The sequence below is a fragment of the Cupressus sempervirens genome, chromosome 10 (genome assembly GCF_028749045.1).
Source record: "Cupressus sempervirens isolate cs-2001-9-10 chromosome 10, ASM2874904v1, whole genome shotgun sequence".
Lineage (NCBI taxonomy): Eukaryota > Viridiplantae > Streptophyta > Pinopsida > Cupressales > Cupressaceae > Cupressus > Cupressus sempervirens.
The window spans coordinates 830,822,983-830,848,263 of NC_143127.1; the positions used below are offsets into that span (position 1 = coordinate 830,822,983).

A 25,281-nucleotide genomic window follows, 5' to 3' on the forward strand; every position below is an offset into this window, starting at 1 on the left:
TTGTAAATATCAACAATAAAAGTGAGATATAATATCAAAGAAGTTAAAAGCTAACACTACTACAATATTTTCAATAGTAGCTCTAAATGAATAAAGAAACTGTGTATACAAAAGGAATCAATTTTACATCCCTAAATAAAGTACATGTTTGTATTATAGAAAATATCAATAATCATAGTGAGTTATAAAATCAAAATAAATAAAAAATGAACACAAGTAAATATAGAATATTTTTGTAAAAATATAGACTTTAAAATCATATAAAAGTTTAATATTTTGTTATAAGATTTTGTGCTATGTAAAAAGTTATGATCCATACAGATAGTCATTACTTTTTTGTTCTACAAGGAAAAAAAAAGTGGCATGGAAGGGACATCCACTATATATATATGCAATGAAAAATGCTCTCTTGTATTTGAGGAATCTACATTTGTAAAGGTACAAATATCTTCACGCTATAGATTCCAAAAGGAAAACATATCATAATTTATTTATGTTCCTCTACATCACTCACTCTTCAAAGGTGTGCTAAAAATGATTAACTTAGGTGTTGACATTTTCCTAGTCTTAGGTGAATCTGCTAACTAGTCAACAAGGATTGTGGTGCTTGTAAATGCAGGTACTCAATATCAAAGGAATACTTGTTGAGATCCCTACAACTATGTAAACCCTAAGAGATATTCTTTTTTTTTTTTTTACTAACTATGTCTAAGTATAAACATAACATTTTTAGACAAGAGGCCTATGTTGTCTCTTTGTTGTATTGTTCTAGAAGATTAGTTATCAAGATTTGTCTTCAAATGAATCTAGAAAGAGCAATACATATATTATGGGTAGTTTGTAGAGTGCAAGTTATATGTTTCAATTAAATGTTCAATTTATATGGAAGACGAGATGATTTATTAATATTTTGACTTTATATACTCACTACAATAATGATGGGTATCTAAATTTGGTATACTCACTACAATAGTGATGGGTATCTAATTTTGGTAAACTCACTACAATAATGATATTATCAATGGTGTATCTTCCAATTGCAAATCTTTGGTTAATGTCTATGGTTAGATAGTCGTAATAAAAAAAAATGTGGGTATCTAAATTTGGGTATTTAAGTTTTGGTCTATTTATTGTTGAGCTATCGTCATGATGCACCCAATAGTTAGGTTTATAAATTTTAGTCTTATGCATGCGAGAGTCATGTTTCTTAGCCTAAATCTCTTAAGGGATGGTTCTTTTTAATAAAATATATTTACATCTACTTAAGTAGATGTAATTATATAAGTACAACATGCCAGATGAACATTAAAAGATATTGAAATGATGAAGACTAAAACTTCAAATCTAAAGTAAGATTTACGATTCCTTTATTTTGTAATAGTGGATTTGATCTGGAGTACTTGAATTTTTTTCCAATTTTTTCTTTTAAGTTGATGGAGAACAATAAAATAGTTGGGGAGCAAAATCTTTTTAAAAAAAACCTTTTAAATAAATAAACTAGAAATAAAATAAAGTAAATAATCTAAAATTGATATTTTTTATTGTTAAAAGGAACATATCATTTTAGTGGTTAAGAGTTTGTGATGAAAATATTTTATAATAATAATAGTATAAATAAGAAAACAATGAGAACAACACACTTCTATAATGATAGGTATAGAAATGTTTGAGATAGATTTTCCTAAAAAATGTATACTAATTTTATTTTATAATATAACTATTTTATATATTTGAAAATTATTTTAAAATGTTGACATAGTAATGAAAGTTATTGGAAAATTTTATATAGAAAAAATAATATAAGTGATTTTAAACATAGTAAAGAAAGTTATTGGAAATTTTTATATAGAATGACTCTATGCATAACAAAAGAATGGGAAGAAGAAGTTTAATGACAATAATGAAAAAATTATCTACGACACCCTCTCTTCTAAAGAAGAACAAAAGAAGGGGAAGTAAAAGAATATGAAGAAGTGATGTAAGAGAACATAAATAAATAAATAAAGAGAAGAAGAAGAAATGGAATATGAAGAAAAGGTTGTACATGAAGAAGAAGAGAAAAATGAGCAAAAAAAAGAAGGTGAAGAAGAAGATGATGAAGAAGTAGGTTAATAAATTGGAGAAGAAGATGAAAGAATAAATAAATAAAGGGAAGAAGAAAAAATAGAATATGAAGAAAAGGTAGTACGTAAAGAAGAAGAGAAAAATGAGCAAAAACAAGAACCAAGGAGAAGGAGAAGATGGATGAGGAGCAGGGGAAAGAGAGTAATGAGAAGAAAAAGAAGGAGAAAAATGAGGAAAAGATGAAGAAGAAAGGGAAGGAAGAGGTAGAAAAGAAGGAGAAGGTCAAGTGGAAGAAGGATAAGGGGAAGGTGAAGTGGCCAAAGAAAAAGAAAAGGGAGAAAGAGAATAAGAAGGAGAAGAAAAAGAAGAATAAATTAAAACAAGAAGTGCAACTAAATGAAAAGAATAGAATGGAGGAGGAGGAGGATAAGAAGAAGAAGAAAGAGAGGGAATGACAAGATAAAGAATAAAAGACAAAACAAGAAAGGAAAAAAAGGAGCAAAGAGTAGAGATGAATGAGAAGGAAGAGGTGAATACAAGTGACTTTATCTCCCTTCAATTTTTTAATAAATAAAACAACATATATCTTGTTAGATATATCAGCCAAATAATTGCACGTTGTGTTGCCTAGTATTGATAAAATTGAAAAAGCAAGAGTGATAGATGATTGAAACAAAATCTTTTAGTGGGTTGTTTTCCCCTACTTCCTAAAACTAAACTTCCATAATTTACAATATTTTATATTGCTTTGACCCTGGAAAAATCAGCTGACAAATCTTTGTTCAAGTTAGTGGAGGATGTGTTGGTGTCCCCTTTCAAACTATATTGTGTTTTGCATTGTTAATGGAATAATTCTCTAGTAAGTCAACCCTAGAGAGATGAAGATTGGGATCAATTATGTGTAGTTAATCATAGTAGTATACAAAGGAGTATCAAACAAGTGTTCATCACTTGCAACTGCACACCCAATAATCTATTACTCACCACAAAGCATCATACTATGGGAATCCCTTTATTATGTATTGTTTCTATATTTATAAGGGTATGTTTGCAGAGGGAGTAGTGAAGGTAGGGAAAAGTCTCAAGCCCTTTGCTTCATCCCAACATCAATCTTGGCAGTCCCTAGGAAAGAATTTTTGTTTAGGATTTCACCCAATCAAAGGTAGGAGACTCTATGTTGTGGGGATCAGCTATTTTAACATCAGTGATTACACTCTAGTATGGATTGTAGGCTTCAATGGTGGAATTCAAGTGGGAAAAGGAGGCTCCTTCACTTTACTAAATGATGGAAATCTAGTTCTAAGCAATGGGATGCAAATACTCTGCCAGAGAAACACATCCAATAAAAGTGTGGCATCTACAAATATGCATAATGATGGTAACTTTGTGATTCAGAGCACTAGTTCAGGCACAGTTTGGGACACCTTTGTGAATCCTACTAATACTCTGGTGGTTAACCAAAATTTCACTGTGAATCAAAGCCTATGATCGGGTCTTTACACATTCACCATGTAGAGCAGTGGGAATTTCATGCTGACATGGAACAACAATGTCACGTACCTAAATGAGGGTACACCATTGGCTACCACAACAACTCTCATAGGCTAAGGAAATTTCAAGTTGTCAAATTCTTTAAATGATTCGATTTGGTGGGCTTGGAGCATAGATTACTCAAACAATTATATCACAATGCGAAGAATGAATCTAGAATTAGATGGGAATTTGAGGTCCTATAGATGGGTTACAGATTCAAGGACATGGTAGTGGGTGAGGAGTGTTGTTCAAGTCCAGTGCATAGTCTATAGACGCTATGGAAATTTTGGGGTGTGTGTTCATTGTTGGTGACGCAGGCTTCCAGCCTGTCCTTTTAATCTCCCCTGCCCTTTTACTTACTCCAACTACTTTATTTATTGTTGTCTTCTCATGGAGAGTTCTAAACCTCCCATTTTGTAAACTATACTTCTAGATTATTAGGTTTAGGTTTAGGGTGCATTGGTTAAAGTATTTTCCAAAAGTTTAAGTCAGTTGTAATATTTTCTAGGAGTTTGTACATATTTTGTCTTCTTGGCTAATGCTAGATTTCTCTATAATATTGTATGCTTTCCTATAAAAGGCACTATGTACTCATTTGAGATCATGGTGAATGAAATATAATATATTTTATTGTGTGGCAGCACATTGTGTTGTTCTATTTTTTAAATTTTTTCTTCTACCCATCCATCTAATTGGTATCAAAGCTGCAGAAAACCTGGGCATTGTTTTTATGGGCAGATGTCATTGTGGGTGAAGGGAAAATGAGAGAAAAGCTGAAGATTTAAGGAAGAGATCATAGTTGCTATGTGAGGAAGGAAGAGAAAGGGTTTATATTTGTTACAAGAGAGAACGTTTTACTGCTAAATCATGGCAAGAACCAATGGAAGTATTTCATAGCCACAAATTCCAACTTTTAATGGTAAAAATTATGATTATTGGAGCATCAAAATGAAAAATCTTTTTTTGTTCTTAGGATGTTTGGGATTTAGTTGAAAGTGGGTTCCCTAAACCAGCAAACCAGTAGGCATATCAAACTCTTTAATAAGCTGAAAAGGATGCTAAGGCATTGTTCTTTGTTTAGCTAGCAATGGAGGAAGCAATATTTCGAAAGGCAGCTACTACCACAAGATCAAAGCAAGCATTGGAAAACTTGCAATCAACATACCAAGGCACAAGAAAGGTAAAAACTTCAAAGTTACAAAACCTTAGAAGAGATTTTGAAAATTTACAAATGAAATATTTAGGTTCAATAAACTCATTCTTCACTCAAACAATGGGGATAGTAAATTAGATTAGATCTTATGGAGAAACCCTTAGGGATGAATAAGTTGTAGAGAAAATACTTAGAAGTCTACCAAATAAGTTTGATTCAAGAGTTGTAGCCATTGAAGAATCTAAGTATCTCTCATTGCTATCAATAGATGAGCTAATGGATTCTCTCTAATCGCATGAAAATAGGTTGAATCATTTGAGAACTTCAACATTGGAGAATGCTTTCAAGACTCAAATTTCATTTGGAAGAACAAGAGGAAGATCATATTACAGTAGAGGTAGAGGACATTTTACACCAAGAGGAGGAAGAGAAAATCCACAGTTTGAGAGCAGAAGGCTAGCATCACGCTCACAAACCCATTTCACATCAACAAGAGGAAGGGGGAGCAGCCATCCTCACAACCATCATCAAGGAGAAAGGTATGACAACTATAACATCCAATGTCATTATTGTAATAAATTTGGGCATTTTGCATCTGAGTGTAGAAAAAGAGAATATGACATGAATAGGCAAAAAACACATTTTACAAATGAAAGTCAAGCCAACATTAGTGAGCAAAACACCATCTTGATAACATGCAATGTTTCACAAGAGAGTTCTAAAGAAGTATGGTTCTTAGATAGTGGTTGTAGTAACCATATGAGTGGGTCTAAGGAGATATTCTCAACAATAGATGAATCAGTAAAATTAGAGGTCAAGTTGGAGAGTGATCATTAAATTTTAGTCATGGGAAAAGGGTCAATTAGCATAAGAACTAAGAAAGGTGAAGAAAAGGAAATTCCTAATGTATATTATGTTCCTAGATTGCAACACAATCTCATAAGCATTGGGCAACTAGTACAAAAGGGATATAGAATACATTTTGAAAATGGTGAATGTGTGATTCTAGATAAAAGACCAAGCAATAGGCTGATTGCAAAAGTTGAAATGACTCAAAATAGAATGTTCCCACTTAAAATCCAAAGTGAATTATTCTTAGAGCCAAATGAATTGCAAAAAGTAGCTAAATCTGTATTCAAAGCTTTACACAAAAATGAATCTTGGCTATGGCATTTAAGGTTTGGTCATTTAAACTTTAAAGGGTTACAACTCTTAAATAATAAAAAAATGGTCTATGGGTTGCCATCAATAGAGCCACTTAAGACAACATGTGAGAGGTGCATTTTGGCAAAGCAACATAGAGAAAAATTTCCAGTTGGAAATTCTTATAGAGTGAAACATCCATTTGAGATAGTCCATTCAGATCTTTGTGGGCCAATGCAAACGCCATCCTTAAGTGGAAAATTTTATTTCTTGACATTTATTGATGATTTTAGGAGAAAAGTTTGGTTTTATTTTGTGAAGTATAAATTAGATGTATTTGTTGACTTTAAATAATTCAAGGTAAAAGTTGAAAAGAAAGTGGATACTCTATTAAAACATTAAGAACTGATCAAGGTGGAGAATACATATGAAATGATTTTCTAAATTTTTGCAAAGAAAATGGCATATGGAAACAATTTATAGTAAGGTACACTCCACAACAAAATGGAGTAGTAGAAAGAAAAAATAGAACAATTGTGGAGATGACAAGGAATATGTTAAAGGAGAAACACTTACCAAATGAGTATTGGGTTGAAGCAGTTGCATGTTTAGCATACATACTAAATAGATGTCCAATGAAAGCAACAATAAATAAAACACCAGAAGAAGCTTGGAGAAAAAGGAAGCACAATATAACACATTTGAGAATATTTGGTTGTGTGGCATACTCATTGGTACCTCAAGAAGTGAGACAAAATTTGGATGATAAAGGAGAGAAGTGTTGTTTTTGGGATATAGTGAAAAATCCAAGGCATATAGGCTATACAATCCCATCACAAAGAAGTTAATAATAAGTCATGATGTTGAGTTTGTAGAAGAAGAAGCATGGGATGGTAGCTTGGATAAGTCAACTATGGTTGCAGCTAGTGTTACACAAGAAAATGAAGAAAATGAAACTCAAGATATGCATTCTACAATGGAAACAAATGTTCCTAAAACACCTACAAGGGTACCTACCTCTCAAAACACTACTACTCCAACAAGCACTAACAATAGTGAATCATCTAATCCAACACTTGCATCATTAAGATCAAGGTCTATAAATACTTCAAGGAAGATACGAAGTCCTAGAAACATATATGATGAATTAAAAGAGGCTGAAAATGATGATTTATGCATTAATTTTGTACTCTTAGCACATGCTGATCCAATTTATTTTGAAGAAGCTATTAAAGATGACAAATGGATTCCAACCATGGATGAAGAAATTTAGTCAATAGAAAAGAATGATACTTGGGACATAGTAGATCTTCCTAAAGGCAAGGATGTGATTGGAGTTAAGTGGGTATACAAAACAAAATATAATGCTGATGGAAAAGTAGAGAAACACAAGGCAAGACTAGTAGCAAAAGGCTTCACACAACAATTGGGTATAGACTACAATGAGACATTTGCACCCATGGCAAGATTAGACACTATTAGAATGATTTTATCCATAGCAACCTAGAATAATTGAAAGATTTATCAAATGGACGTGAAATCAGCATTCTCGAATGACATTTTAGAAGAAGAAGTATATATAAAACAACCACTAGGATATAAAATTTTGGGAGAAGACTATAAGGTATACAAGCTAAAGAAGGCACTATATGGCTTGAAGCAAGCTCTTAGAGCTTGGTACAATAGAATAGACTCTTTCTTTGTGAATAATGGTTTTAGTAAGTGTGGCTATGAACCAACTTTGTATGCCAAAGTGAGAAATGAAGGAGAAATATTGATAGTTTGCTTATATGTAGATGATTTGATATTCATTGATAATATGTCAATTAACAATTTCAAGGCAGCCATGAAAAATGAATTTGATATGACTAATTTGTGACTCGAGATATTTTCTTGGGATACAAGTAAATCAAAATGATCAAGGCATTTTCATTTATCAAAGTAAGTATGCTACTGATTTGTTGAAAAGATTTAAAATAAAAAATGTGAATTCAGCCCCAACATCAGTTGCATTGGATTCAAAACTTAGCAAGAATGATGAAAGTCCTAATGTAGACATAACTTTATTCAAAAGATTATTTGGTAGCTTTTTATATTTGACAGCTACAAGACCAGATATAATGCATGGAGTTAGTTTCATTTCTAGATTCATGGACGAACCAAAAGAAACTCATTGGAAAGATGGAAAGAGGATTTTGAGGTATATAGCTAGAACAAAGAACTTTGGGATATTATATGTGCAGTTAGATCATTACAATCTGATTGGCTATATAGATAGTCACTGGGCAGGCAACTTAGATGATAAAAGAAGCACTTCAGGACATATCCTTCACCTAGGATCAGTAGCTATTTCTTGGGCATCAAAGAAGCAAGCAATTGTGACATTATCATTAGCTAAAGTAGAATATGTTCTAGCAACATCAATAGCTTGTCAAGCAATATGGATGAGAAGAGTACTTTCAAACTTGAAGCATCCACAAGAAGAATCTACAAAAATATATTGTGATAATAATTTTGCAATTACTTTATCAAAAAATCATGTCTTTCATCAATGTAGTAAATGTGTAGATATAAGATATCATTATATTTGTGAATTAGGGAACAATGGTGACATATGTCTTTAGTTTTGCCAGTCCAAAGAACAATTGGCAGACATTTTCATAAAACCTCTTGCAAAGAATGTTTTTGAACATCTTCGAGAAAGTATTGGTATTAAAAATATACATGGCAATGAAGATTAAGGGGGACTATTGGTGACGTAGGCTTCCATCCTATCCTTTTAATCTCCCTTGCCCTTTTACTTATTCCAACAACTTTATTTATTGTTGTCTTCTCATGGAGAGTTTTAGACCTCCCATTTTGAAAACTATACTTCTAGATAATTAGGTTCAAGTTTAGGGTGTGTCGGTTAAAGTATTTTCCAAAATTTTGAGTCAGCTATAATATTTTCTAGAAGTTTATAGATATTTTGTCTTCTCAGCTAATTCTATATTTCTCTAGAATATTGTATGCTTGCCTATAAAAGGCACTATGTACTCATTTGAGATCATGGTGAATGAAATATAATATATTTTATTGTGTGGTAACACATTGTGTTGTTTTGTGTTTTTGTTATTTTTCCTCTGCCCATCCATCATTTACAATGATATAGATCCATATTGCGAATGCCCATCTACAAATTTTGATCAAATAGATCCAAATGACACCACTAAGGGATGTAGGAGGCAAAAAGATTTAACATAGTGCAACAATAACCAAAGAATGGTTTGACTGAATAATACACAATTATTTTCTTACCCTCCAGATTTAGAATCAAATTCTGAGATATATACATTGTCATTTCAAGATTGTTGGCAAAAATGCTTCAAGAATTTGAGTTGCTCTACATTGATAATCATGGTTGATGGTATAGGCACTTTCCAAATGAAGACCAATGAGTTCGCCAGTGCTTATCAAATAGTAAGCATTTCAAGCACTTCTTATGTAAAGGTATCTGGTTCTAGTCATCCTATAACCCCACCTCCTCGTTCGGTCAGGATTGCAAAAATGTTCACTCCCATTGAAATTGCTCTCACAATTATAGCTCCAATCATTGGCCTGATGAAAATCCATATTTTCCTTTGGTGGACATGTTGTAGAAAAAAATCCTAGGTTTCAGTATGGACAATCCCTTGCTCTTTACATCAAACTTGACTATGCCTCTAAAACTCTAGTTCAGTATTCCTACAAAGATATGTTGGAATGCACAAATAATATTACAGAAAAAGTAGGTTCTGGTGGGTTTGGAATAGTTTATAAGGGTGAATTTCCAAATGAAATTGTGGTTGCAGTAAAGCGATTAGAAGGAATTGAGGTAGGGGAAAAGCAATTGCGCATGGAGGTAGCGACTATAAGTAGCACCCATCACTTGAATTTGGTTAAGCTCACTAGATTTTTCTTAGAAGGCTACCATAGGCTGTTCGTTTATGAATTTATGAAAAACTATTCTTTGGATAGATTCCTTTTTAACTCTTCAGAGAAAGCCAAGACATTAGATTGGGACATCCAGTTCAGCATAGCCATTGGAATTGCAAAGGGTGTTACGTACCTCTATGAGGAGCACAAGGATTGTATTGTTCATTGTGATATTAAAGCAAAGAATATACTCTTGGATGAAAATTTCAATGCCAAGGTCTCTGATTTTGGGCTTTCCAAACCTATACATGGTAGAGGTGATCATTGAAAGCTATCATTGAGTAGTGTTCGAGGAATAAGAGGATATTTGGCTCTAGAATGGCTTGCCAATTTACCCATTACATCCAACTCTAATGTCTACATCTATGACATGGTTCTACTAGATATTGCAAGTGGAAGAAGAAACTTTGATATAGTGGCATCTGAAAGGATAAGGTTCTCAATATGGGCATTTGCGAAATATGAATTGAGAAATATTATTAATATCATAAATAAAAAGCTTGCTATGAATTCAAATATTGATCAAATTTAGAGAGAAATTGAAATCAGCTTTTGGTGTGTCCAAGAGCTATTTGAAGGTGGGTAGAGACAAAGAAAACTAAACCAAAATGTGAAAACTTTGTATTATTGCTTCTTTGCCTTATGGTTACATCCATTACAACTACCTCTATTTATAGAGGTTTGAAAAAGATCCAGAACCATGCATGTTCATGGTAAGAAGGATCTTGAATTCATCAGTCAAAAATCACATGTAAAAAGTGGAAAGAGAACAATGTACATAGAAGGGCAGTGGGAAGGTTTTATATTAAATATGGTAGTTGAAATATATTATGCCTGTGTCTAAACTATCAGCAGTGGTAGAAGTTACCACATGCCAACACTCCCCTCTAATTTCTACCATTAATTACATCAATGTTTACAATATTCATTTGATCTCTTAAATATTCATATTGTTCTTGTGCTAATGCCTTTGTAAATATATCCGCCAATTGATCTTTGGATCTGCAATACTTGAAGCTAATTTCTCCATTATTGACCAATTCTCCAATAAAATGATACCTAGTATCAATGTGCTTTGTCTTCTTTTGAAAAACATTATTCTTTGACAATGCGATGGTGGATTTGTTATCACAATAGATTGTAGTAGACTCATCTTGCTCATGCATTAGATCTTTCAAGACTCTTTGCATCCATACTGCTTGACATATTGTTGATGTACTAGCTACATATTCTGCTTCAACTAAAGATATAGTCATGATGTTTCTTCTTTAATGCCCATTCCACAATACCTATTCCAAGATGAAGTGCATATCTAGATGTGCTCTTTCTATTATCAATACTTCCTACAAAGTCACTGTTAGTATATCCAACCAACTGAAATTCATCTAAAGAAGAATACATTATGCCATAATTTAGAGTCCTTGCAATATATCTCACTATTCTCTTTCCTAATTACCAATGTGAGTTCTTAAGTGAATCGATAAATTTAGAAATTACACTCACTGCATACATAATATTAGGCCTAGTTGTTGTGAGATACATCAAACTACCAACCAACTTTCTAAATTAAGTAGAATCAAATTTAGTTGCATTATCTTCTCTACTTAATTTTGTACCCATTTTCATAGGTGTAGAGACTAGACTACAATGTACCATTCTAAACCATCTCATAACATCTTGTGCATATTTATTTTGACAAATGAAAATAACCTTGTTATTTTGTGTTACTCGAATACCAAGAAAATATTTCATCAAACCCAAATCTATCATCTCAAATTCCTTTTTCATTGCTGATTTAAACATATCAATGGAAAGATTACTAGTAAAGATCAAATCATCAACATACAAGAAAACAATCAAAACTTGTCCTTCCTTATTGACTTTGGTGTATAGTGTTGGCTCACTAGTGCTTCTAATGAATCCATTCTCAATCATGTATGAATCAATTCTACTATACCATGCCCTTGGTGCTTGTTTCAACCCATAGGGTGCCTTCTTAAACCTATAAACCTTGTGTTCTTGTCCTTTGATTTCATAACCTAGTGGTTGTTGCACATAAACTTCTTCTTCCAAATACCCATTTAAGAAAACCGATTTTACATCCATTTGATCAACGACCCATTTGTTTTGAGTTGCAATAGCTAGTATCATTTTAACAATATCATGTCTAGCTATGGGTGCAAAAGTTTCATTATAATCAACTCCATATTCTTGTGCAAACCCTTTAGCTACTAATAATGCTTTATATTTATCAACTTGTTCATTTGCCTTATACTTGGTTTTATAAACCCATTTCACACTTATGCATTCTTTATTCTTAGGCAAATCAACTAGTTCCCATGAATCATTTTTATCAATTTAGATTCCATTTCTTCATTTATTGCATTAATCCATTGTTTTTCCTTGATTGCATCTTAAAAATATATAGGATCTTGAGCAAATAAAGAAAAAATTGATTGTAAATCTATTCTGTTCGCTTGTCCATAAATCTCTTGAAAACTTTTAGTTTTATTTTTCTTAACCCTTGATCTCAATGATGCAAGTGTAGGATTAGAGTCATTACTTACTTGTGGACTTGAAGATTCTCCTTTCCCATCTTCCATTTGTGTGTTATCTCCATGTTTACTTCTTGAAGGAGTTCCCCCTTTCTCATTTGTTTGATCTACTTGATTCTCTTGGTATTTTCCTTCTTGGTCATCATAGAGTATTGGAGTTGTCCCTGTAATTGTCTTTGTCTATATTGCCATCCCAAGATTCTTCTTCTTTGAACACAACATCTCTACATATAATGACTATTCTAGTTATAGGATTAAAGAACTTATATGCCTTAGATTGTTCATCATAACCCAAAAAAAGAAAACATTTTTCACTCTTATCATCCAATTTACTCCTTGTTTCTTTAGGAACATGTGCATATATAATACAACCAAATACTCTATAATGGGAAACACAATGATGCTTACCACTCCATGCTTCTTCTGGAATCTTGTCTCTTACAATCTTTGTTTGACTCATGTTCAAGATATAAATAGCACAAGCTACTACTTCAGCCCAATATTGTAGATTCTTACCTTTCAACATGCTTCTTGCCATCTCCATTATTGTTAGATTCTTTCTTTTGGGAACACCATTATGCTGAGGTGTGTAACTTGCAGTGAACTACTTCATTATTCCATGATGCCTGCAATAATCCAAAAACTCATTTGACATGTATTCTCCCCCTCTATCTGACCTTAATCTTACCACTCCATGCTTCTTCTGGAATCTTGTCTCTTAAAATCTTTGTTTGACTCTTGTTCAAGATATAAATAGCACAAGCTACTGTTTCAGCCCAATATTCATTTGGTAGATTCTTACCTTTCAACATGCTTCTTGCCATCTCCATTATTGTTGGATTCTTTCTTTTGGGAACACCATTCTGTTGAGGTGTGTAACTTGCAATGAACTGCTTCATTATTGCATGATGCCTGCAATAATCCAAAAACTCATTTGACATGTATTCTCCCCCTCTATCTAACCTTAATACCTTAATGGATAGACCAATTTGTTTCTCAACAAATGCCTTGAACTCCTTAAACTTGCTAAATGTTTCAGATTTATATTTAAGAAAATAAACCCATGTCTTTCTACTAAAGTCATTAATGAATGTTAGAAAATAAATGCTCCCACAAACATTGACAAGAATTTACTTCACATTAAACCCACAACATACCTTATTTGTTGCAGTAGAAATATCTTTTTAAACTCCACAATTTGCCTAGATTGTGACTCCATAATCTATTTGTGCTCTGGTACCACTATGAAGGTGGGCAAAGACAAAGAAAACTAAACCAAAATGAGAAGGCTTTTTATTATTGCTTCTTTTCCTTATGATTACATCCAGTACAACAGCCTCTATTTGTAGAGGTTTGAGAAAGATCTAAAGCCATGCACATTCACAGTAGGAAGGATCTTGAATTCATCAGTTAAAAATCACATGTAAAAAGTGGAAAGAGAGCATTGTACATGGAAGGGTGGTGCAACGGTTTTATATTAAATATGGTAGTTGAAATATATTATGCCAAAGTCTAGACTCTTAGTAGTGGTAGAAATTACCACATGCCAACACTATCTATGGGGAAAGTTGTTCAAATTCTAAAAGGGGTTTTGCCCATGGAAAAACCCTCTCCTCCTAAACATTTAGATAGTCTTCAAAACCATTCCAACAACCACTCTACCTCAAAAGTTACAAGCTCTAATCACAAGATGACCCCTTTCTCTATAAATGGTATCCTCCCAATGAAAAAATCTTTATATTTGGCAAAGACACCTTCTGGTGGTGGGTAGTATAACTTTGGGTCACACTATTCAACAATAGGACAACATTGTGCATGTATTTTGAGAGAAGTCAAGAATCTATTTTCAACCCTCTATAAGAAAATTGGCTAGGATATGTATTAATTTATTTCTACATTTGAATTGATATAGTAAAAATACTTATTTTCTAAATTTATAAAGTTTATGTTGATATTTTAGAGGTAAAACAATCATTCTGAGGATTTGGGTAAATTGAGGAAAATTAGATATTACAGAAGCTTTCATTTTTCCCATCGATTGTGTAATTGTACTTTCCTACATGACTAAAATCTTTTCAATTTAAAATTTTGCAAATGAATGCAAAAAAGTAATCAAATTGCATATTATGGACATGGCATTATACTTGAGATCTATACTTTTGAGTCATATTATTAACAGTAGGAAAGGATTCTGTAGCAATTTATGAGGCCTTGGGATTCTCATTTGTTTGATCTACTTGATTCTCTTGGTCTTTTCCTTCTTGGTCATCATAGAGTATTGGAGTTGTCCCTGTAATTGTCTTTGTCTATATTTCCATCCCAAGATTCTTCTTCTTTGAACACAACATCTCTACATATAATGACTATTCTAGTTATAGGATTAAAGAACTTATATGCCTTAGATTGTTCATCATAACCCAAAAAAAAAAACATTTTTCACTCTTATCATCCAATTTACTCCATGTTTCTTTAGGAACATGTGCATATACAATACAAACAAATACTCTATAATGGGACACACAATGATGCTTACCACTCCATGCTTCTTCTAGAATCTTGTCTCTTACAATCTTTGGTTGACTCCTGTTCAAGATATAAATAGCACAAGCTACTGCTTTAGCCCAATATTCATTTGGTAGATTCTTACCTTTCAACATGCTTCTTGCTATCTCCATTATTGTTAGATTCTTCCTTTTGGGAACACCATTTTGTTGAGGTGTGTAACTTGCAGTGAACTGGTTCATTATTCCATGATGCTTGCAATAATCCAAAAACTCATTTGACATGTATTCTCCCCCTCTATCTGACCTTAATACCTTAATGGATAGATCAATTTGTTTCTCAACAAATGCCTTGAACTCCTTAAACTTGCTAAATGTTTCAGATTTATATTTAAGAAAATAAACCCATGTCTTTCTACTAAAGTCATCAATGAATGTTAGAAAATAAATGCTCCCACAAATATTGACAAGAATTTACATCTCGTTAAACTCACAACATACCTTATTTGTTGCAGTAGCAATATCTTTTTAAACTCCACAATCTACCTGGATTGTGACTCCATAATCTACTTGTGCTCTGGTACCACTGTGGAGGTGGGCAAAGACAGAGAAAACTAAACCAAAATGAGAAAGCTTTGTATTATTGCTTCTTTGCCTTATGATTACATCCATTACAACTGCCTCTATTTATAGAAGTTTGAGAAAGATCTAGAACCATGCATGTTTGCAATAGGAAGGATCTTGAATTCATCAGTTAAAAATCACATGTAAAAAGTGGAAAGAGAACAGTGTACATGGAAGGGTGGTGCAAAGGTTTTATATTAAATATGGTAGTTGAAATATATTATGCCAAAGTCCAAACTCTCAGCAATGGTAGAAATTACCACATGCCAACACTATCTATGGGGAAAGTTGTTCAAATTCTAAAAGGGGTTTTGCCCATGGAAAAAACCCCTCCTCCTAAACATTTAGATATCTTCAAAACCATTCCAATAACCACTCTACCTCAAAAGTTACAAGCTTTGATCATAAGATGAACCCTTTCTCTATAAATGGTATCCTCCCAATGAAAAAATCTTTATATTTGGCAAAGACACCATCCGGTGGTGAGTAGTATAACTTTGGGCCACACTGTTCAATGATAGGACAACATTGTGCATGTATTTTGAGAGAAGTCAAGAATCTATTTTCAACCCCCTACAAGAAAATTGGCTAGGATATGTATTAATTTATTTCTACATTTGAATTGATATAGTAAAAATACTTATTTCCTAAATTTATAAAGTCTATGTTGATATTTTAGAGGTAAAACAATCATTTTGAAGATTTGGGTAAATTGAGGGAAATTAGATATTACAAAAGCTTTCATTTTTCCCATCGATCATGTAATTGGACTTTCCTACATGACTATTATCTTTCCAATTTAAAATTTTACAAATGAATGCAAAAAAGTAATCAAATTGCATATTATGGACATGGTATTATACTTGAGATCTATACTTTTGAGTCATATTATTAATAGTAGGAAAGGATTTGGTAGCAATTTATGAGGCCTTTGGATTCTCTTTGTAACCATTTGTAAGAAGACTGGCTATAGGATATCTTCTTTTGAATAGATAAAGTGGAATAATTTTCTACTTTATAGCATGGGTAGTGGTTTTCAAGAGTCAAAGGATTCTAATTAACTTGTAGGATGCCTTTTGTAATTTCAATCACAATCACTATTCACTATGCTCAATATTCGAAAAAATTCTAAGCTACATAATTGCCCTTGAGTACTTTTTTTTTTTGAAGCACATAGAAACTTGTTTAATGATAAATTTCCATTAGGAAATAGAGGGAATATAAAGGCCTTGAAGTTTGGATTTGAATAACATATTATTGTTCTTTTTATAAAATTACACTCAAAGCATTGCATTCTCTATCAATAACCCTTGCCTTCATTTTATTTTTCTAGGTGAAGAATTTTAATTGTATTGATTCTCTATGAAAACTATCCTATATACTTTCTTTGAAAAATATCAATTCTTAATATCGTTGTGCTCATTAAATTGATCAATTGCAGCAAGAAACTCTTTTTATGAAATTATTTGAGAACTCAATTTGAAGGGTTTGAGGTCACATAATCTCTCGCTATAATGTTTGCAAAAGAATCTCATCATTTCATGTCTAATCTTGCATTATAATGTTTGCAAAAAAAATCATCGTCCCATATCTATCATCAAGTATATTTGTTCTTTTTATTAGAATATTATGTACGAACTATTAAATTTGAATAAGTTGAATATAGTTATTAATTAATTCAAAAGATGGGCATCTATAGCCTTATCTCCTCCCACACACCTCTAGGTCAACTATTCAGATTGGGGTGGGATGCCCCTAATTTAAAATTCAATTATCACTTATATTTTTAGGAGGTGCAAGGGATGCATAATGAAGATATCAGAATATCTAGAATAACAAAATCAAGGTTTTTAATGTTGAATTATTCAAGTTGGTAGACAAGAACATATTTTGAAAGTTTATACTTGATTAAGGTGATGTACAAAAATATTGTTTCAAAGTTGATTGAAATAAATTCTCTTATCACAAAGGTAAACATGTTGAACTTTGGGATGATGTTTTTTGAGCCATTTGAAATAAAGGAGGGGTGAAAATTTATTCAAGCTGAAAGAGAAACAAGAAAAATTAGAGAAAGGGCATCAAACAACCTTGTTAAGATCAATCGAGTGATCAAGTTGATGGGACAAGTCCATCAAAAGTTGAGTCTTATCAATAATGTTCTAATTACACATATGGTAAAAAGTCCACTTTCCCAAACAATAAACAACACTATTCCATTCCCTGGGAATATGAGTGAAAGTAATAGACTCCAAAGAAGTATACAAATTATGAATCTAGTCCGCAATCAAAGCTATCTTCCAGCTAACAACTTCAGAATGTTGTTGATTCAATAGATGTATTAGCACTTGTGAGTTAGATTCACAATAAGCCTTCTCCAACCAAGGTCACAAGAATTCTTCACAACATACAAAATAGCTATGGCCTCCATCATGTTGTTAGTGTGATGACCTTTATAAATAGAAAACACAAACTAGACATCCCCCTTACTATCTCTACCAACACCATCAATGCCAGCAGGGCTTGGATTTCCTTTGGAAGACCCATCCATGTTGATTTTAAGAATACCCTATGGAGGGGCACTCCACTTCCCCACCCTATTTATCTTTAACAAGGGATGTCTACACATATTTCTTAGCAATTTTTCATGTGAAGGGGGAATATTTAGATGATTATTGAAAATATCATCCCCTGGTTCCATGGCCTTAGAAGTGTCACATTTTACAGAAATAGTTTCCCCCAAAGAATGAAGAATTTTCCACCATAAGTGAGGAATCTCTAAAAACTCATCCTTAAAGATACGACAATCCCTTTCCAACTAGATATACCAAATAATAAAGGAGGGTCCAAGAGTCTAGGAAACTTGAAGAAAAGAAGTCTTGATAGGAGCCTTACCCTAGCAAGCAAAGAATTTTGCCAGTGAGGAAACATGCCAACAGGATTGGTTCACCACATTCCACCAAGAGTGCCAAATATGTCTAGTGAAAGAGCATTGGAAAAAGAGATGAGAGATATTTTCTTCACTAGTCTAGCATAGAACACACATTGAGGGTCATTGGAAGCCATGCTTGTATAAATTATCCCACATAAGACATCAACTATGGACTACCAACCACATTAAAAAATTACATTTGGGCCAAGAAAACTTATACCAAACTTGCTTCCACCAAGGCATTTGAATGTTCTCCAAAGTCTTTCAAAGAAGTTCAACATATCCTGTAGAGACTAAAAAATTTCCAGACAAATCTTCACTGTCCCAAGCAAGAAAATCATTACCAACCAAAGTAGTACACTCAAGAGACTACAGAATCTGAAACAACTCCATCCTATCCTCCTCAAATCCTCTTGGAGGTCATTTACAAGGGTGTTTCCAATAAAAGGAAGGAGCCAAACCTCTAACACATCCTATCTTATAAAAATCAACTATGTCTCAACTAGTGGCACTAAAATTTTGATAGAGGGCATGTAATTGAGGATGAGTTGTAAGAATAGGAGGGTTCCCATCCCAAGAGTCAAGCCAAAATAAAGCTTGTGATCCCAAATGACAAATCCAAAAGGGACCATCTTTAACCAACTAAGCTCCAAACTTTAGCATATTCCAAATCATGGATCCTCTCCCTTCCAGAGGAAAGTGGTGAACTTCAACCACATCAATATCTAGAAAATACTTATGGGTGAGAATATGAGCCCAAAGTTGATGTTGGTTAGTACACCAATGCCAATAAAGTTTTGTAGTGAGAACTTGTCCATTTAAAATAGTTGATCATAAGCCAAGGCCGCCCCCCTTATGAGATCTACACACTATTTCCCATTTAACCAGACTCCAACTAGAAGTTGAGAGGTTCCCACTCCAAAAAAATTGATGGGATAGAGCATCAAATTCCTAAAGAAAATACATAGGAGTAGCTTGAACAAAATACCTATAAATAGGAAGGGCTTGAATAACCAATTTTAATAGGGTTAGGTGACTAGCAGTTGATAGCTATCAATGAGTCCAGTGATTAACCTTTTGTCTAAGTTTATCAAGCAAAACTTGCCAAGAAGAGTTAGGATGTCTACCAACACTGAGAGGAATACCCAAATAAACAAAGGGAAGAGGCCCAATCTAAAACCTCAAAATAGTAGCAATACGCCACTGAATAGCCTGGAGAGTATTTAAGAAAAAAATGGAGGATTTATTCCAATATTATTATTAATTAATTAATATTTTTATCATAATATTTGACTTGGATGTCTAGAACTATTTGTTATAAGACAATCTTTAGGACATTAGTAGACATGAACTTAAGATAATATTACCAAATAGAGATAATCCTAATAATATTTTTTATAGAATTTTTTTTTTATCATATTCTTTGTGGCTTTAGTCTGGTAGAATTGAGAATATATTTTGATATGGACCAAAACAAGTTTCATACTTCAATATCTTATAGAAATTCTATAACTTTCAATCTCACACATAGACCGAGAAATTTAATGTTTTTAAGATGTCAATTAAAGGTAATATTATATGAATGACATTATATGACTAATTTTGAAATTCAATATTCTATGATTTTATTTCTATTCATAGAAAATAATATAATATTTTATATGAGTTTTGTTACATCAATCATAATTCAAACTAATATTTAAATAAGAATCTGTAAACCTTCTCATGTCTCTTTATCTTTGCATGTTTTCTTGTTTAACATAAAAGTTTTAATTGAATGATTGTATTATTAAAAGTAAAAGATTTTAAAAAGAGAAAACTTTTAATTTCCATGTATAAAATTAATTTTCTACATGATTGCCTAATTCTAATAATAAAGGATGAATCAAAAATAGATATTTAAACTTAAATTTAATATATTTATAATAAAAGAAACAAAATATGTGAAACCCAAATAATCAATAGAAGCCAAATTCGAGTAAAGCCATTGATTTATGGCATTGTACAATTTGATCATTATTCTATAATATTATTTAAAGCTGCATATCCATAAATAGTACTAGTGATTCCATTACAATGTGATCTCCATAGTGTTGAATTATCTATTATAGTAGATAAGTTGCCCCTGGAGCCAAATGCCCACCTACCACCCTAACAACCTGTACAAAAGTCAAAAATATTGAATGCATGGTAGGTGAGTTCAAATTCAAAATGAGAGGGAAACCATTTTCGCCAAGAGACAAAAAGGAATGAATCTAATTCATTCGATCAATTAGAGCAAAGAGAGTAGAGTAGAAGAGTTGGATCAATTGTAGAGCTGAGAAGGAAATCAATTAGTAGATCAAGTTAGAGTTCATAAGATAGAAGGGTTTTCAGTTTCATGTTTGCAGTTGCACGTGTTGTATCTTTTGTCATTCTATAAGTTTTTATTGATTCGACTTATGAAGCAGTGATTGCTCTAGGAATTGTTGCATGTAGCCATTAGAGTTGTAAGTTTGAAGTTTTAACCTTTATTAGTTTGAAGATTTTAGGGTTTTTGTGGTTGAAGGCAAATGCTCCCAAATTTTTTAATAGTTTAATCTTATTTGAATAGAAAGTAAGCAAGCAAGTAGGCATACAAATTTTGTTGTTCCCTTCTCCTAATAATCATTGCATGATATTTTGCATTTGTGAAGTTCATAGTTCAAATCTTCATCCTTTGGCTTTTTGCATTTTAATGGTGGTAATATCTAGGCTTTAAGTCTAATGCACAACCCACTTTATCTACATCTTAACCGAGTTCTCTCTTTGTTGCTCTTACCAAGCTCACTCGGCATCCCTTGTTGCCAAGATTAACCTTGCAATAATTATCGAACTCACTCAACATAAACTATGCCAAGTTGCCCAAAGTGTCAAGTCACTTGGCTCCTTCATGTGCTGAGCTTACTCGGCATCGTCCTCCTATCACTCGACACCCTCCTGTGCTGAACAAGTCTATCACTCGACATTTCTTTGTGCCGAATGAAATTTAAATAGTTTGTGATTTGCTTCCATATCCATAGTGAGTTAGGGCATTTTTTTTCTAGGATATTTGACATGGCAGGAGATGTAGGAAAAATATGGCAGCAGCCACCATCCTTTAATGGATAGAATTATGATACATGGGAAAAGAAGATGAAAACTATAATGGTATCTAATGATTTGTGGGAGTTTGTGATAAATATATTTAATGATGTTACAGTCCCAACATTGTATGCTGCCCTCTTAAATCCACAAAAGACTCAGTTGAAAGAGTCAAGGAGAAAAGATGCTAAAGCATTAAGTCTAATTGAGGTAGCAATGATAGAGATAGTCTTTCCCAAGATTGGAACAAAAAATTATGCAAAGGAAGCATGGGATATCCTTAAGACGAACTTGAAGGGGACTGATAAGGTCAGAGTAGTGAAGCTACAGATGATTAGAAGAGAGTTTGAGAACTTTAGATGAGGGATAATGAACCTATTGCAAAGTTTAGCTCACAAATCTCCACTGTGATAAACCAACTCAAATCAAATGGAGAAGATTATGAAGAGATAAGGATTGTAGAGAAGATACCAAGGAGTTTTCTTGAGAAATATGATAATCTTGTCATGACCCTAGAGGAAGAAAATGACCTCACCACATTGACCATGGATGAGTTGATAGGAACTCTTCAAACCCATAAGCATTGGATAAACAAGTCAGCAACAGCTTCCTAATACCATTCTTTCAAGGTTCAAGAGAATTAAAAAGGTAGGGGGAGAGGTAGAAACAACTCCAGTAGAGGCTTAAGAAGTAGAGGTCGTGGAAGGAATGGTAAGAGGAATGCTAGTGTAGAAAGCTCAGGATGAGCAAGCAACCAAGAGGGAGAAAGTACCTCTCAAAACAACTCTAGAGGAGGTAAGAATAATTACAACTCTAACAAGAGCAATGTTGAATGCCACTACTATCATAAGTATGGGCATTATGCAAGTGAATGCTAGAAGAAGCAAGGTAATCAGTCAAAGAAGAATGCTAATGTGGCTAATGTGAACATGAGAAATGCAAACAATTCCGCAACTTTCATCATGTGTAACATTAGTGAAGAAGTAAGCCTTGAGATTGGTACTTGGATAGGGGTTGTAGCAACCACATGAGGGGTAATGAAAGTTTATTTTCTTTCATTGATAAGACTTTTAAGTTTGAAATTAAGATGGGAAAAAATGGAACCATTCTCACAGTGGCCAAAGGATCTATCATGATCTGCACTAAGCAAGGTGAGAAGAATGAGATACAGAATGTGTATTTTTACCCTGGTATGAACCACACTTTGATGAGTGTTGGACAACTCATTCAAAATGGATACAAGGTGCTAATGGAAAATGACAAGTGTGTCATATATGAGAAGGATGCGAGTAATAGATTACTTGCAATAGTCCAAATGAAAAAGAACCAGATGTTCCCTTTGAAGATAGAGACATGTTTGTCTTCTCAAGTTAGTGTTGCATCTCCCAAGCATGCATGTGTAGAAATACATTAGCAATCAACCCTTAGGAGCATGATTGAAGACCCCTCCAAGCTTTGGCATCTCATATATGAACATCTTGGCTTTGCTGGTTTAAATTTTTTAATCCAAGAAAAGAATGGTAGATGGTTTGCCAAGCATAGTAGATTCCTATGACAAGTGTGAGGCTTGTATTTTGGGTAAGCAACATAGGCTTTCATTTAATTTTGGAAATTCTAGAAGGGCTAGAGCACCATTAGAATTATTGCATTTTAATTTGGTAGGCCCTATGCAAACTACTTCTATTGGGGGGAGTGTTAGAGTAAATAATTAATTATTTATTCTATTGCTTAAGCTTACTTAGGTAAATGCATTTATTTAATATTTTGTATTTAATGCATGTAGTGGTTAGTTGTTGACAACACGGGAGTTTGTTCCCTTCTAGCATGTTCCACCTTTTGTGGATGTGTGATGAATTGTCATCCTTATCTTCTACCACCTTCCAGCTTGTTCTACAAGCTTCCTTGAGGTCTTTATAAGCGACCTCTCCCTTATTGTATTTTCATCACAATATCAATAAGGCATTGTGCATATTGTAAATACATTTTCTTCTTGTATTTGCACATATTGTCTTTCATGTCCATTTAGGGTTTTACCCTTGCTCCATGCTCTTCCTCTCCTTGGCTTCTCTTTGATAGGTTTTTGCATGCAGGTGATCTTGGGCATCTTCGAAGTTGGCTTTCATCAACTCCAACATGGTATCAGAGCCTTCCTGCTACTGCTTCGTTGAAGAATTTTGAAACCGTGATTTGGAGTCACAAACCCTAGTTTGTTTGTGCATTTTTTTTCTTCAAATTAGGGAATCAACGAATTTTCAAAGCACATTGGAGCCAAACAAACATTGCCATTGGATCTGGAAGGCTATTTGCAGTTAGAATTCATATAAAACTTTTTATTTTTGGAGACAAAGCTCCGGGAGGCAAAATTTTTTTTGTTGCCAACCCTTTCCGTACGGATCGTATGGATTTTTGTGCATTAAATATTTTTAAAAAAAAAGTTTTCGACGTTGTCGTTGGGCGGCCACCCAGCGGCCACTGTCGCACCACCGCGGCCCTGCCAACAGTAACCGCACCACCGCAGCAGAGCTGTCGCCAACGGGCCACCCACCGCCTGCTACGGCTGGGCGGCGCCTCCCTCTGCGCCAGTAGCTCAGCCCTCCTCCGCTGTCTGCTCTGCCTCAGTCGATCTCCAACATCACTTAGTCCATGTCAACAGTCTGCAGGCCCTGCTCTATTAATGACACAACGCTTTGCCACGTGGCCCCTGCCACCTCAGCTTTCTGCCACGTGACGTCCATGTGGTACTACCACGTGGCTTTTTTTTGTTGCGATGGCTAATGGGCCATCAAATTTTTTCTCATCAAATGCTGATGTCAGCATGATGCCATCAGCCAACCTTGCACATCTCCAGGGTCACATTTTGACCTACCTTTGATTTTTCAGCCATAACTTGAGCATACAGAAGTATTTTTTCGATCCGAAAGAAGTGTCGAAAAGTTGGTTCCAAGACGGAGACTTTGGTGTAGGTATTTTTAGGTTTTGATGCTTTTTTATTGCCCATTTTTTCAGTAAAAATTTGAAGTTCTTTTTTTGGCTCCAGCAAGCATATCTTTTGCATCCCATGCCCATTTTTTGAAAACTTTATATTTTTGGAAAGCTGGTTCTGTCATCTTTTCAAAAATGTGGTCCTTTTTCTTAGTTTTTGGCCCATGCTCTTTCTATCATAGTTTTGACATTTTTGCTATATGGTGGATATTTTGAGTATTTTAAGCCTGAGGATTGTTTTCTTGGCATGGTTTTCTTTGTTTTAGGCTATACTTTGTTTTGTATCAACTAGTTTTTAGTTTTGATCATTGTAGATATCATTTTGAAGCACTTTTTATGTATTGCACTGAGATAAAGTGCCACTTTTGCATTCTGAGGATCATGAATGTTGTTTTGAGTCAGTTGTACATGCACTATTTTCATAAAGCACCACGGGGGGGATAATTGTTTGCTATTTTAGGCATTCTTCCTTTATCAAGTGAGTGTCCCTTCCATGACATTAGCCCCATGCAGAGTCAGTTTGACCATGTCTTCATAGGTGTCTGTACTTCTTTCCCTCTCTCATCATTCTTGGTTCATCTATAGGAGACTTTGACCCATCTTCTCAGTTGCCTATCATCACACCCTGTCTACATTAAGGGGGGTTATGCTGTTGTTCTAATGCATCCATGGTTTGATGGTTCGTTAGTGTGAACTATGTATTCAGTGGTTGATCCTATATACAAGGCAATTGCAGTGGCT

The 25,281-nt window shown here is 33.7% G+C and overlaps 1 pseudogene; it reads left to right on the plus strand.

The window, feature by feature from the left end:
- The first annotated feature begins 3,429 nt into the window (after nt 1-3,429).
- On the plus strand, nt 3,430-24,286 carry LOC149536543 (G-type lectin S-receptor-like serine/threonine-protein kinase At1g34300; annotated as a pseudogene).
- Nucleotides 24,287-25,281: the final 995 nt, after the last annotated feature.